This window comes from Capsicum annuum, chromosome 9 (assembly GCF_002878395.1).
Source record: "Capsicum annuum cultivar UCD-10X-F1 chromosome 9, UCD10Xv1.1, whole genome shotgun sequence".
Classification (NCBI taxonomy): Eukaryota; Viridiplantae; Streptophyta; class Magnoliopsida; order Solanales; family Solanaceae; genus Capsicum; species Capsicum annuum.
Window position 1 is genome coordinate 208,260,944 of NC_061119.1, and position 15,254 is coordinate 208,276,197.

Here is a 15,254-nt window from a genome sequence, read left to right on the forward strand (position 1 = left end):
AAGGACCCTATAAGGTCACCTTATATCCAAACATGATGGGAATGATATTAAAAAGGGACATGTGTAGCCAAAAGAAGTATATGATAAATTAGACAATTGAAGCAATTTTTGGACAGATTGTATATCTAGCATGTGATACTCTTAACTTGCATAATCTTTGATCGTATTGACTCATATAAGAGAAACATGTGATACTTTGACACACTTTTATACCATGGGAAATAAATAAAAGTTCGATTAACTACAGTGGAGTTTGTACACCATCACAATGTATCCTTTACAATGAACAATTATCTACAAAGCTCACTTTATCGGTACACGAGTATAAGACATCATGCCAAAGAATATGAACTAGAATGCCCTTACATACCTCGTTGTGAAACCTGATTATTACAATGAATTAGCCTTCTTTCCTTTAGGGTGTTAATCTACAATATAAGCACATAATGGGGCTAATATTAAAACCTAATCACAATGTAACACTTGTAAAAAAGTAGCTAAACACTTTACAAGCAGTAAGACTATTCAGCCCCTCAAACACTTGGCGTATCACCATACCCTCCTTCTATACATTAATACAACTCTACTTAACCATTCTATAAGGTCACCCACTGCCTCCAACAACAGCAGCTATAGAAATCACCTAAACAGTCCCACAATCCTTCAACACAATATAATATATTGAACTCACGGCTTCCAATAACCATCCTGTGAGTTCTTAACGGCAACATATATAAAATCCTCCATCAAGGTCTATACAAAAGGAGGGGTAAATAGGGGTAGTAACCTTACCTTTGTTTCTGAAATATGCTTTCTTAAAGTGCACTCCATCAAGACTCTAAGTTTCCCATCAAGTTGAACCAAATACTACTAGAAAATATCTTAGAGATTAAAGAGAAGTAGAATACTAAGCTTGGAAAAAAGGGTTGTCCTATACTTCAAAAAAAAAAAAAATTGAGTTCCATAACATCCCATGATAGGATTAAAGATAAACCATAGTTATTTTCACTTACCTTGGCTGGAAATAAGGAGGGTTTCTCCAAGAACCATAGGAGAGAAAAAAAGACAATTGTTTTAGGTTTGAGAGAAAAAAGAGAGTGAGCCAATTGTAATCTGATTTTTTGTAGGCAAGAATGAAGAGAAAATTAACTAATTGGACCTTATAAATCCTTCCACTTGACCACCTTTTTTTTGCTCATTTCCAGCCACATATTGGTCAAAATTAGTCCAAGTAGGTGATGCACCTACTTGGCTATTTAAGCTTCTCAAAAGTCAAAGTAGGTGATGCACCTACTTGGTTTATTTCTAATTGGATCACATTATATTGGGCCTTAAATAGATTAGGTGTTGGGCTGGACATTAGGGCCTTAAATAGATTAGGTGTTCGGCTACTCATCTTTTCCTTTTTCATTCACTGAATTTGGGCCTTTAATATGTCCAATAACATAGGCCTCAATTTAGTCCAATAGTATAAGTAGGTGATGCACCTACTGGTCACCTACTAGCTTAATTAAGTTAAGCAAGCACATCACTTATTTTCTCTTTTTTTTTTCCAAAATCTTGATCCCTCTACTTAACTTAACACTTACCTTTAACTTTAAGCTCAAATACCTATCTCGAATTTAAATACTTTTGTCTATGCTAAGTTGTTCTATGTTTGGAAATGTACTGAGTTTTACATCATCCCCTATTGGATCATTCGTCCTCGAATGGAAGGTATAGCTAATGAATTGACTAACCCTCGAATTTCCCCCCAAAAAAATTTTTATGGAGTTTCCTTTGTAAAGAAGACTACACTAAATATGTGGGCTAACTAAAATAATGTATACGAGACTCACATGCCATGTTAATAGATATTACATATGAAATAAGAATATGATAAGTCAAACCCCTCTCCTGACCATGTAACTTAATGAAAACTATTTTAGTATAGCGTGATTTCCCTCATTTCCTCTATAAACAAGTAGAATACATAGAATTATGAAATTTAATATACATGAACACACGACTTGTAAATTACATATCAAATGAACAAATGCTAGTGGAACTTAGGATCATATAAGGGAGCACATGATCTAAGATCCTCTCATTGATGCTTGGAATGCGGAGAGGATTTAGAATTTCTACAATCTTCTATTTCCAAGTAGGTTTTTCTATACTTTAATGGAGGCAAACCTTTTTCCCATAACTTCCAGCCTTATAAATTAAGAATTGTTGTGGGGACTTGTTTACATGATAGGTTGTAATATCCGTGCTTTTTCTTAGCTTGAAAATCATCTCAAGAATGTTAGAACTTGATTTGAAATATGAATTCATTCTTATAAACATGGTATTTCCATAATTTTAATTTCCTATAATATGAGAAATTTAATAAGCTTTCCAACAATATATAATTCATCCAAATCAGACACTCGGGCGAAGAGTTAGAGCCTTTTTAGTGAGACGGTGTTTGACGTGAGCCTTCAGCGCGTCGCAGAGGTAGGTCAAATGGAAATTGTCAATTTTTAGTGTTAATCCACAATACTGGTGCATCTCACTAAACTTTCAGGTTGTATACAAGGTGGCGACGCGATAGCTCCGCATCGCGCCACTATGCATTTTTCCATTTGTCAATTTCCAGTGACACGACGCGATAACGCCGCATCGCACCAAGGGGCCAACTCGGGAAATTTTACTGAAAAATTAATGACGTGTCCATGGTTAAAAGGGTCAACTTCCTACCCCTATATAATCCTTTTAACATGTGATTCAGCCATTTTTCACCCAAAACATATTAGTTTCTCTCAAGTTTATCTCAAGAACAAGCTAGGGTTTCTATTGGGGATTCAAATTCGGGAAGGTTTCACCATCAGTCTTAACGAAATCATGATTTAACGTATGCAGAGTGTTCATTCATGGACTCCTTCTATTCATGAAGTCCAAGAATCCTTTTAACTACAAGTTATGGATTTTCTTCACGTTTTCATGCTTTTTATGTTCTCTTTCATGTTGATAAATGAGGAATTGATTTATATTCCATGATTTGATGATAAATTCCATGTGGGTTGATTAGTATAGATAAAGATTTGCGAAATATCATGACTAAACCCTTGTATGATGGAATTGGATTTGAAGCATGATGTTTAATTGTTGTATAATATGCTTTACATGTACTATGCCTACAATATGTTTGATTAAATGCCTAGATGAAGGAATATTGTCTAACTAGCATGACATCATGAAATCCCCATATATGTACAAGTTCATTCATATTACATGTTTGATGAAACTCTCCTATGAATGTAGTATGTATTATGAAATTAGTCAAGTCTTCAAGTAAATCATGCTATGTCAGTTTCCTTCTATCGAGTCCTGGGGGTACTTGTACTTGAAATATTAGTTGTGTGCCTAGAGCCATGTCATGTATTCACGATACTCTCAGTCAAGCTATGAACTCGTAGACTTCAGATTGTCTTATGACTCAGGAAATATCTCTATGATCTTATGACTCAGTCAGTTGTCAGATTCAGTAGTATTCCGTTAACCATAAAAATTTAGTAACTCGGTCCATACTCAGTTCAGTTCAGTAAACCATATTCGATGTATATTCAGATGGGAGTAGAAATTAGCACCGAGTGAACCCAAGGATAGGAACTCACCTGTTATATAAGGGCGTGATTCCTAGAAGCAATCCTTGCATTCCAGAAGTATGCAGCCAGCATAGGTTGAGACATCGTAGCCTGCTATCTGAGGGTAGATGAGGTAGCTTAACCTGTTATGTGAGGGTTCCCACCATTCTCGCTAGAGTTACCTATTATATTAGGGTTACTCACATGTTTTCCTTACCAGTGCTGCGGTATTGACACCCTTGCAATCTGGGCATAGATTGTACCCCAGCTTAGCTAGTATAGCACATTTGGGGCATGTCGGTTAGATACTACTTCCCCTAGATTCATGTTACATAATTAGGACTGTCAGATACATTCAATCAGTATCAGTAATAGAACTCAGATAGTTATTTAGATTTCAAGATTGTCAGATATAGCCAACTCAATTATAGTACGGAACTCAGATAGTTCTATCAGATTCGGGACTGTCAGCTACAATCACCGACATTATCAGTTATACTCAGATACAGTCACCCACATTATCAGTTATACTCAGATATAGTCACCTATGTTATCAGTTATATTTAGATACAGTCACCCATGTTATTAGTTATGTCATGTTATTCGTATCCAGACTCAGTAGTCATGCTACTATGGTATCAGTATTATGTTATCACATTGTCAGTTATAGTTACATATTTATGCATGTATTCTCACATTCATGTTAGATAGTCAGTTAACATTATTCATGCATACAAAACCTTGCATATAACCTACCTCATATGTATACTCGGTACATATGTACTGACGCATTCGCACTATGGTGCTTTCTTTTTATGTTACTCCATAGGTTCAGAGACATGAGTTTCAGATCAGCAGTAGATTCCAAATTCAGCAGTCAGAGTAGAAGTGAGTCCTCATCCTTTGAGGACATAATAATTTTATATTATCTCATTGATTAGCTTATTAGATAGAGTTAGTTGGGGACATGTCCCATCAACTCCTTATTCAGATTCTTTAGACAGTAGAGGCTTTCAGTCTAGATGCATACTAGATAAAGACTATCATGTTTTGGACTTCAGTTTTGTTTTAGGTATTCTATTGCCCCACATAGATATTACGTTATTCAGCAATGTTCATGATATAACCTTATGGAATTTTAGTACATGTTTCTGCATTATTATGTTATCTTATGCAGTATACAGGTATAGATATCAGTCATGGGTTAGCTTGTGGTCCTTCGGGGTCATGAGCGCTGTGTAGCATTCTAGTTTATCAAATTGGGTCGTTACAAACTTGGTATCAGATCATAAGGCTCAATAGAGTCCTAGAAAGTCTGAAAACTGCATCTAGTATAGTCTTGTGCATGGGTGTGTTGCGCGCCACATTTATGTGCAAGAGGCTATGAGATATTTTACGAACAGTTTCCCTTCTTTTAGTATTCATGTCGTGCCAGTGAGCGTAATCACAAATCAGTCTCTAAGTCTAATTCGCTTCTTCTCTTTATTTTAGAACATGCCTCCTAAGAGAAGAAATTAATCAGCCCCTCAGCCCGAAGAACCTTTGGGCGATCATGTTTATCATGCAGAGTTCAGGATCGCATTTACCACTCTTGGTCAATTAGTTGCTGCTCATAATGAACGGCCAACAGTTGTTCCAGCCAACCTAGTGGCCAACTCAGCTGCAACGAGCATTTGGGACTTCACCCGAATGAATCCTCCAACCTTTCTCGGGTCTAAGGTAGATGAAGTCCCTCAGAAATTCTTAGATCAAGTTCAGAAAGTTACAGACGCCATGGGGTGAATACTGTTGAGAGTGCTGAGCTAGCTGCATACCAGTTCCAGGATGTGGCTCATGCTTGGTTCAAACAGTGTAAGTATGAAAGATCAGATGATGTAGGTCCTATAGAGTGAGAGGAGTTTGTCATTTATTTCTTAGACAGATTCTTTCCCCAAGATCTTAGAGAAGCTAAGGTGCTAGAGTTCATCAACCTTAGGCAGGTCAATATGACGGTGAAAGAGTATTCTTTTATGTTTGCTCAATTATCCAGGTATGCCCCTCATGTGGTTGCAGACAGTAGATCCTAGATAAGTAAGTTTGCTTCAGGGGTGAACGACAGCGTGGTTAACGAGTGCAGATCTGCCATGCTGAATAGTGACATGACCTTAGCTAGAATTATGACCCATGCTCAGTAGATAGAAGAGCAGAAAATTAAGTAGAGGGTAAAGCAGAATAAGAGAGCAAAGACAGGTAGTTTCAACTTCGCTCAGTCTAAATCAAAAGGAGGAAACCATTCTCAGTTTCATTCTAATTCATCAATTCCAGTTCTCTCTACAGGTAGTGCTTTAGTTCCTAAGTTCAGAAAGGGTAACAAAGATAGAACGCCAGGCTCTAAGACCCATGGCAGTGTTAGCAGTGCCCGTACCTATCCTCTTTGCCAAAATTATGGTAAGCACCATCAGGGTGTATGTAGAGCAGGTAGTGGTATTTTTTTTGGTTGTGGAAAGTCAGGCCTTAAAGTTAGAGACTGTCCACAACCAGGTCCTCAGGGACAACAGAATCACTCCTCAGCTCAGTTCAGTCTCCCAAATCAGTAGGGTGCCACTTCCAGTGCTACTAGCGGGTAGCGGGCAGCGCCCAAATCATCTCTATGCTCTTTAGACTCAACAAGATCCAGAAAATTCTCCTGATGTAGTTACTGGTACGTTACAGATCTTTCATGTGTATATTTACACTTTGCTAGATCCAAGAGCTTCCTTGTCTTTTGTTACTCCTTATATAACAGTTAATTTCAGAATCAGTCCCAAAATTCTAGTAGAGCCTTTTTCAGTATCTACCCCAGTGGGTAAAAAGATCATAGCCCGACAGGTATACAAAAACTGCCCAGTTATGATATTTTAGAAAGTCACTTCAGCAGACTTAGTCAAATTAGAGATGACTGATTTTGATGTCATTCTTGGAATGGATTGGCTTCATTCCTACTATGACACATTCGACTGCGGAAACAAAATAGTTTAGTTTTAATTCCCGAATGAACCCGTCCTAGAGTGGAAGGGTAGTATATCCACTTTTAGTGGTAAGTTTGTTTCCTACCTTCGGGAAAGAAAATTGATATCTAAGGGATGTATTTATCATCTAGTTCATGTTAGAGATTCCAATTCTGAGGCTCCCAGTCTCGAATCAATCCCAGTAGTGAATGAATATTTAGATGTCTTTCCTGAAGATCTTCTAGGTATTCCTCTAGAAAGAGAAATAGACTTCGGTATTGATCTTCTTTTAGGCATTTATCCTATCTATATTCCTTCATATAGAATGGCACCAGTAGAACTCAAGGAACTGAAAGAACAGTTGAAAGATCTCTTAGTTAAGGGATTTATCAGACCCAGTATTTTCCTGTGGGGAACACTAGTCTTATTCGTGCACAAGAAAGATGGTTCACTCAGAATATGTATAGATTACCGTCAACTCAATAAAGTCACAGTCAAGAACAAGTATCCTTTTCCTAGAATTGAAGACTTGTTTGACCAACTTTAGGGTGCCAGTTATTTCTCTAAGATAGACCTCAGATCCGCTATCATTAGCTCAGAGTTAGAGAATGTGACATCCTAAAAATAGCTTTCCGTATGCGATATGGTCACTTTGAATTTTTAGTCATGTTATTTGGTCTTACCAATTCCCCAGAAGCTTTCATGGACTTGATGAACTACGTGTTCAAGTAGTACTTGGACGTGTTCGCCATAGTCTTCATAGATGATATTCTGGTCTATTCTCGTACTGAGCGAGATCATGCAGACCATCTCAGAATAGTAATCTAGACTCTTAGAAATCATCAGTTATTTGCCAAATTAAGTAAGTACAAATTTTGGCTAAGATCAGTAGCATTCCTTAGCCATATTATTTTCGGTGATGGCATTAGAGTAGATCCTCAAAAGACCAAAGTAGTAAGAAACTGGACTCGCCTTGTTTCTCCATTAAATATTAAGAGTTTCTTGGGTTTTTTTAGCTATTATAGATGGTTTGTTAAAGGATTTTCATCCATTATATCCCCTATGTCCAGATTAACTCAGAAGAAAGTAAAGTTCTAGTGGTTAGATCCTTGCAGGAGAAGAGTTTTAAGGAATTGAAGACTCGACTCACCTCAGCTCCAGTCTTAGCTCTTTGAGATGGTTTAGACGATTTTGTAGTTTATTATGATGCATCTAGAGTGGGTTTAGGTTGTGTCCTTTGCAGCATGGTAAGGTCATAGCCTACGCCTCCAGACAGCTTAAACCCCATGAGAAGAATTATTCTACTCATAATCTTGAATTGGCAGCCGTAGTCTTTGCTTTAAAGATTTGGAGGCATTATCTATACAGAGTTCATGTAGATGTTTTCACAGATCATAAGATCCTTCAGTATGTCTATTCTTAAAAGATCTCAATATTTATCAGAGAAGATGGTTAGAGCTCTTAAAAGATTATGACATGAGTGTTCTCTATCATCCGGGTAAGGCTAACATAGTGGCCGACGCTCTCAGTAGACTGTCCATGGGTAGTATTTCTCATGCTGATTATAGTAAGAAGAAGTTATCTCAAGAAATCCACAAGCTTGCCTGACTAGGCATTCGCTTAGTCGACTCTTCAGAGGGCGGTGTATGTGTTCAGAGTAGTTCAGAATCATCTCTAGTTTCCAATGTAAAATAAAAGTAAGACAACGATTCTAGCCTTGTCAAGCTAAAAGAGTCAGTTTAGAATCAGAAAATAGAGGTTTTCTCCCAAGGGGGAGATGACGTCTTCTGTTTTTAGGGTCGTCTATGTGTTCCAGGTGTAGATGACATAAGGCAATGAATTCTTATAGAAGCGCATAGTGCACGTTACTCTATTCATCCAGGGGCCACTAAGATGTACCATAATTTGTGGGAAATCTATTGGTGGAGTGGGATAAAAAGAGATGCTGTAGAGTTTGTGGCTAAGTGCTCTACATGTCAGCAAGTTAAGATAGAGCATCAGATGCCTAGTGGTACTATGTAGGAGTTCAGTATTCCTACTTGGAAGTGGGAAGTTGTGAACATGTACTTTGTGACGAGTTTTCCTCAAACTCGTCGTCAGTATGATTCAGTCTGGGTCATTGTAGACAGAATGATCAAATTGGCTCTCTTTCTTCCAATTCATATCTCTTATTCAGCCGAGGATTATGCCAAGCTCTACATTAAGAAGTTGGTCAGATTGTACAGTGTTTCATTGACTATTATCTCAGACAGAGGTACCCAGTTCACCTCTTATTTTTGGAAAGCATTCCAAAAGGGTTTTGGTACCCAAGTTCATCTCAGTACAACCTTTCATCCTCAGATAGATGGTCAAGCAGAAAGGACCATTCAGACTTTGGAAGATATGCTAAGGGCGTGTGTAATTGATTTCAAGGGTAGTTGGGATGACAACTTGCCTTTGATTGAGTTTACATACAACAACAGCTATCATTCCAGTATTCAGATGGCTCCATTTAAAGCTCTCTATGGTAGGAGATGTAGATATCCAATTGGTTGGTTTGAAGTTAGTGAGACCTCATTCATAGTCTTGACTTAGTATTCAATGCCTTAGAGAAAGTTTAGTTAATTAGAGAAAGACTCTGTGCTGCTCAGAGCCGATAGAAGTCTTATGCAAATGTTCATAGAAATGATCTTGAGTTTGAGATTAGTGATCATGTCTACCTCAAGAACTCTCCTGTGAAGGGAGTGAAGAGATTCATCAAGAAGGAAAAGCTCAGTCCCCGATATATCGGTCCCTTCAAGATTCTCAGTCATTTTAGCAAGGTAGCATATAAGCTCAAATTGCCTTCAGATCTAGCCTCAATTCATCAAGTCTTTCATGTATCTTTGCTCAATAAGTTCATAGGTGACCCATCAGCCGTAGTCCCTATTCAGAGCATTGATGTTCAGAACAGCCTCTCTTAGAATAGATTCCAGTTGAAATCCTAGACTATCATACTCGTAGATTGAGGAACAAAAGTCCCTCTAGTTAAAGTTCTTTGGCAAAATTAGTTTGTAGAGGGAGCTACTTAGGAAGTAAAAGCAGATATGCGTACCAAGTATCCTCACCTCTTCCCCGCTAACTCAGATCAAGCTCAAGGTAATAGTTCTCCTTAAGCTTACTCAGTTTCATGATTAGTGTACATCACTAACTTAGTATTCAGTCTCATGTTCATGTTCCCATGATAATCTTGTATCAAGTACCACCACATATTTAGTCATGCACTCATGTATCAAATCAGTTATATAGTTATGCATCAGATATGCATTCTCATTGTGAGAAAACCTAGTTCGTTAGAACTTTCAGTTATGCATTTATGAATCAGTTATGCATGCAACAGATATGTATGTTCAGTATGTTATGTTCATCTTGTTAGTTACGTTCATCATGAGATCATGCTCTAGTTATTCATGTTCAGTTCATGTTCATTTTATTGTTTCCTCTCTCAGTCAGTCTCATTCAAGGATGAATGGTCTCAAGGGGGAGATATTGTAATACCTATGCTTTTTCTTAGCTTGAAAATCATCTTAAGGATGTTAGAACTTTCTTTGAAATAATTATTTATTCTTATACAAGTAGTATTTCCATAATTTTCACTTCCTATAATATGGGAAATTTAATAAGCTTTCCAACAATATATAATTCGCCCAAATTCGACACCCGGGTGAAGAGTTAGAGCCTTTTTAGTGAGACGGTGTTTGGCCTGAGCCTTCAGCGTGCCGCGGAGGTAGCTCAAATGGAAATTGTCAATTTTCTAGTGTTACTCCACGATACTGGCGTGTTGCGCTAAACTTCCAGGTCATAGACAAGGTGGCAACGCGATAGCTCCGCATCACGCCACCATGCAATTTCCCAATTTTCAATATCCAGTGTCACGACGCGATAATGCCGTGTCTCTTCGTGGGCCCAACTTAGGAAATTTTACTGAAAATTTAATGACGTGTCCAGGGTTAAAAGGGTCAACTTCTTACCCCTATATAATCCCTTTAACACGTGATTCAGCCACTTTTCATCCAAAACATATTAGTTTATCTCACGTTTATCTCAAGAACAAGCTAGGGTTTCTATTGGGGATTCAAATTCAGGATGGTTTCACTATCAATCTTTACGAAATCACGATCTAAGGTATTCATATTGTTCATTCATGGACTCCTTCTATCCATGAAGTCCAAGAATCCTTTTTAACTACAAGTTATGGATTTTCTTCACGTTTTCATGCTTTTTATGTTCTCTTTCATGTTGATAAATGAGGAATTGATTTATATTCCATGATTTGATGATAAATTCCATGTGGGTTGATTAGTATAGATAAAGATTTGCGAAATCTCATGACTAAACCCTTGTATGATGGAATTGGATTTGAAGCATGATGTTTAATTGTTGTATAATATGCTTTACATGTACTATGCCTACAATATGTTTGATTAAATGCCTAGATGAAGGAATATTGTCTAACTAGCATGACATCATGAAATCCCCATGTATGTACAAGTTCATTCCTGTTACATGTTTGATGAAACTCTCCTAAGAATGTAGTATGTATTATGAAATTAGTCAAGTCTTCAAGTAAATCATGCTATGTCAGTGTCCTTCTATCGAGTCTTGGGGGTACTTGTACTTGAAATATTAGTTGTGTGCCTAGAGCCATGTCATGTATTCACGATACTCTCAGTCAAGCTATGAACTCGTAGACTTTAGATTGTCTTATGAGTCAGGAAATATCTCTATGATCTTATGACTCAGTCAGTTGTTAGTTTCAGTAGTATTCCGTTAACCACAAAAATTTAGTAACTCGGTCCATACTCAGTTCAGTTCAGTAAATCATATTCGATGTATATTCAGATGGGAGTAGAAATTAGCACCGAGTGAACCCAAGGATAGGAACTCACCTGTTATATAAGGGCGTGATTCCTAGAAGCAATCCTTGCGTTCCAGAAGTATGCAGCCAGCATAGGTTGAGACATCGTAGCCTGCTATCTGAGGGTAGATGAGGTGGCTTAACCTGTTATGTGAGGGTTCCCACCGTTCTCGCTAGAGTTACCTATTATATTAGGGTTACTCACATATTTTCCTTACCAGTGGTGCGGTATTGACACCCTTGCAATCAGGGCATAGATTGTACCCCAGCTTAGCTAGTATAGCACATTTCAGGCATGTCGGTTAGATACTACTTCCCACAGCTTCATGTTACATAATTAGGACTGTCAGATATATTCAATCAGTCTCAGTAATAGAACTCAGATAGTTCTTCAGATTTTAGGACTGTCAGATACAGTCAGCATAGTTATAGTACGGAACTCAGTTAGTTCCTTCAAATTCAAGACTGTCCGATACAGTCAGCATAGTTATAGTACGGAACTCAGATAGTTCCTTCAAATTCAAGACTGTCAGCTATAGTTACCCACATTATCAGTTATACTTAGATACAGTCACCCACGTTATCAGTTATACTCAGATATAGTCACCCACATTATCAGTTATATTCAGATACAGTCACCCATGTTATCAGTTATGTCATGTTATCAGTATCTAGACTCAGTAGTCATGCTACCACGGTATCAGTACCATGTTATCACATTGTCAGTTACAGTTACATATTTAGCATATATTCTCACGTTTATATTAGACAGTCAGTTAGCATTATTCATGCATGCAAACCCTTGCATATAGCCTACCTCACCTGTATACTCGGTACATATGTACTGACGCATTCACGCTATGGTGCTTTCTTTTTATGTTACACCATAGGTTCAAAGACACGAGTTCCAGATCAGTAGTCGATTCCAGATTCAGCAGTCAGAGTAGAAGTGAGTCCTCATCCTTCCAGGACATAATGATTTTCTATTATCCCATTGATTATCTTATTAGATGGAGTTAGTTGGGGATATGTCCCATCAACTCCTTATTCAGATTCTTCAGAAAGTAGAGGTTTTCAGTCTAGATGCAGACTAGATACAGACTATCATGTTTTAGACTTCAGTTTTGTTTTGGGTATTTTATTACCCCACAGAGATGTTACGTTATTCACTAATGTTCATGATCGAACCTTATGGCATTTCAGTGCATGTTCTGCATTATTATGTTATCTTATACAGTATACAGGTACAGATATTAGTCATGAGTTAGCTGGTGGTCCTTTGGGGTTATGAGCACCGTGTAGCTTTTCGGTTCAGTAAATCAGGTCGTTACATAGGTCCTTGGTCATTTACTATAGTTAAGGGAGCACAATGAAGAATGGATCTCCCACAAATTTCTATAAAATGGAACATAAAATCATAGGCTTCTTAATCTAACATATTGGGCTCAACTTTCCTTTCATTCCACATTTTATCTCATAGGAGAATCTTTTAAGAACAACAGTTGTCAACATAAAACTAACATTTTACCACCTTATAATAGGTTATTAGACTAAGCCACCTACCTATGAGTAAGTTTCATACTGGAATTCATACATATGCCCGTCATGTTCTATACACCATTCTCATTATATCCCAATCAGAGATAGCTTTATCCAACTATGTTAATACTCACATCAATAAGCAAAGAGAGGAATAAAATATGTGGATAAGTCGTGTAGAATCTATGACACACACAGATCAGCACAAAAGAGCACTTAACATACAAATACACGAACCTAATAAGCTTGTGACATATAGACAATTAAGTTATAGAAATATGTGATTTATGTAAAAGAAAAATATTAATGCATGTAGCAAATGAGCACATGAACCAAAAAAATGTCATAAAATGAACTATGAGATATGTAACATAAAGGCACGTGAATTAAAAGACTTAAAGTAGATGAGCAAGTGAAATAACATATTGTTAAAATGGACTAGATGAGCACATAATCCTGAGGACTAGGTTATGACAATTTATACAATATATAAACAAGTGGGCTATAAGAATGAACATGATAAGAAAGTGAACTATGAAACACAAACCACATTGAGCAAGTGGACTAGAGCATGAATAACTAGATTAATACATGAATAATTATACAAAGCATGTTGGCTATGAGGAAGGTAGCATATAAGTAAATGGTCTATGAAAGGTATAACATGTAGGCAAGTTATAGGTGATACTTTAACTCGCGAGTACTAATTGCAATGCCTATAACACATAGTCAAGTTAATCTATAATGCAACTAAAATACGAAAAAGTGATCTGTGGTAAATAATTAGCATAATAAATGACATATACGGCAAATTCCTATGAACATATAGCAATAAATGAGGGTTCAATGAAGTAGATAACATCTACATGCAAGTATTCCATGACATATGTTATAAGTGAGAAAATAATCTACAAAAGACATACGACCTATAAGTAGACAAGCAATAGAACTTGTAGCATGTATAATTACGTAACAGAACAGATCCTTTGGAAACTAGGAGACATCTTATGGGGTCACTCTACCCTATTAATTTCGAGCATACTACCACTAGTGCTAAATCACTAGTGGGATAGTTCTGCTCGTGTTTGTTACTCAACTAAAAACACATACAAGTGGTTTCCCTATATTATGTTTCTAAGCTCCTATGAATTCTCCTTATCAAGGTTTCATTAGTAGTCAATGCAAACACTAGGTCCATGACAGAAAAGAAATCCTTAACAATCCATTTGTAGGAGTAGGAGGTCGAGATCAACCTGATCTTTGCTACTGACCTAGGATATCATTACACTCAATGTTTGGTACCATATAAAAGTTCAAATAAACATATTACTAATGAAATTTAAAGGCACTATATCACATAAACTCTTATTTACAACAACTCACACATAAATGTCAAGTTCATGTAAAATTATATTATGATTCTATAATATCTGAAGGTTAGTCACTCTGGGCTTAACTAGATAGGTCCATCCATGCTAACTAATTTTTCGTAACAAGGGAGGGCTAATAAATTGTGTCTTAACAAGTGATAGCAATCCAATACCTTTAGTCAAGAAATTTAGATAAGATATGCATCAAGGGAATTTCCATATCAAGGAGGACTCAAGTGAAAAAAAAGGTACCTTATACTTCAGACAATTTTGATAAGCCATCAAAACTCTATACATATGCATAACAAACTATCTTTTTTTTAATGGGGATAATACAAATGCATCCTTAGATGTTAGGTTAGGCCAAGTGTATATCTTCCAATCACCTCTCTATTCTTATATTTAATAAGACTAGCCATCCAAACATGCGTTCATACTGAGTCATTTGGGTGTCACTCTTACCTACTTCATGACTAACAAATACCTTTTTTAACCAAAATGGCTCACTTCATGTATTATAATACACAAAAATAGTCTAGATAATCACCACATAGATCTAACCAGCTAATATTGCATTTTGAACCACAAGTTGTACTCATATACTCACCTTCTATAGCCAAAACATAGTTCACCGTAGGAACCAAGTTTACATAAACTCTTATATAGAACAATTGGAAATGCTCATCCCAGAGTTTTCTAACCATAAAAGGAATTGCATATTATTATTACCTATTTGGGGTGGTTACACATATACCCTTATAAAAAGATAATTAGTAAAATCTAGAATGATATCTAGTAGATGTTTGGTCCTTATCTTCTAACTAAGGGTATAGGCTCTATCACATTGAAAGGTTCACCCTGCAGACCATGCTACTAACCTCTTTCAACTAATACA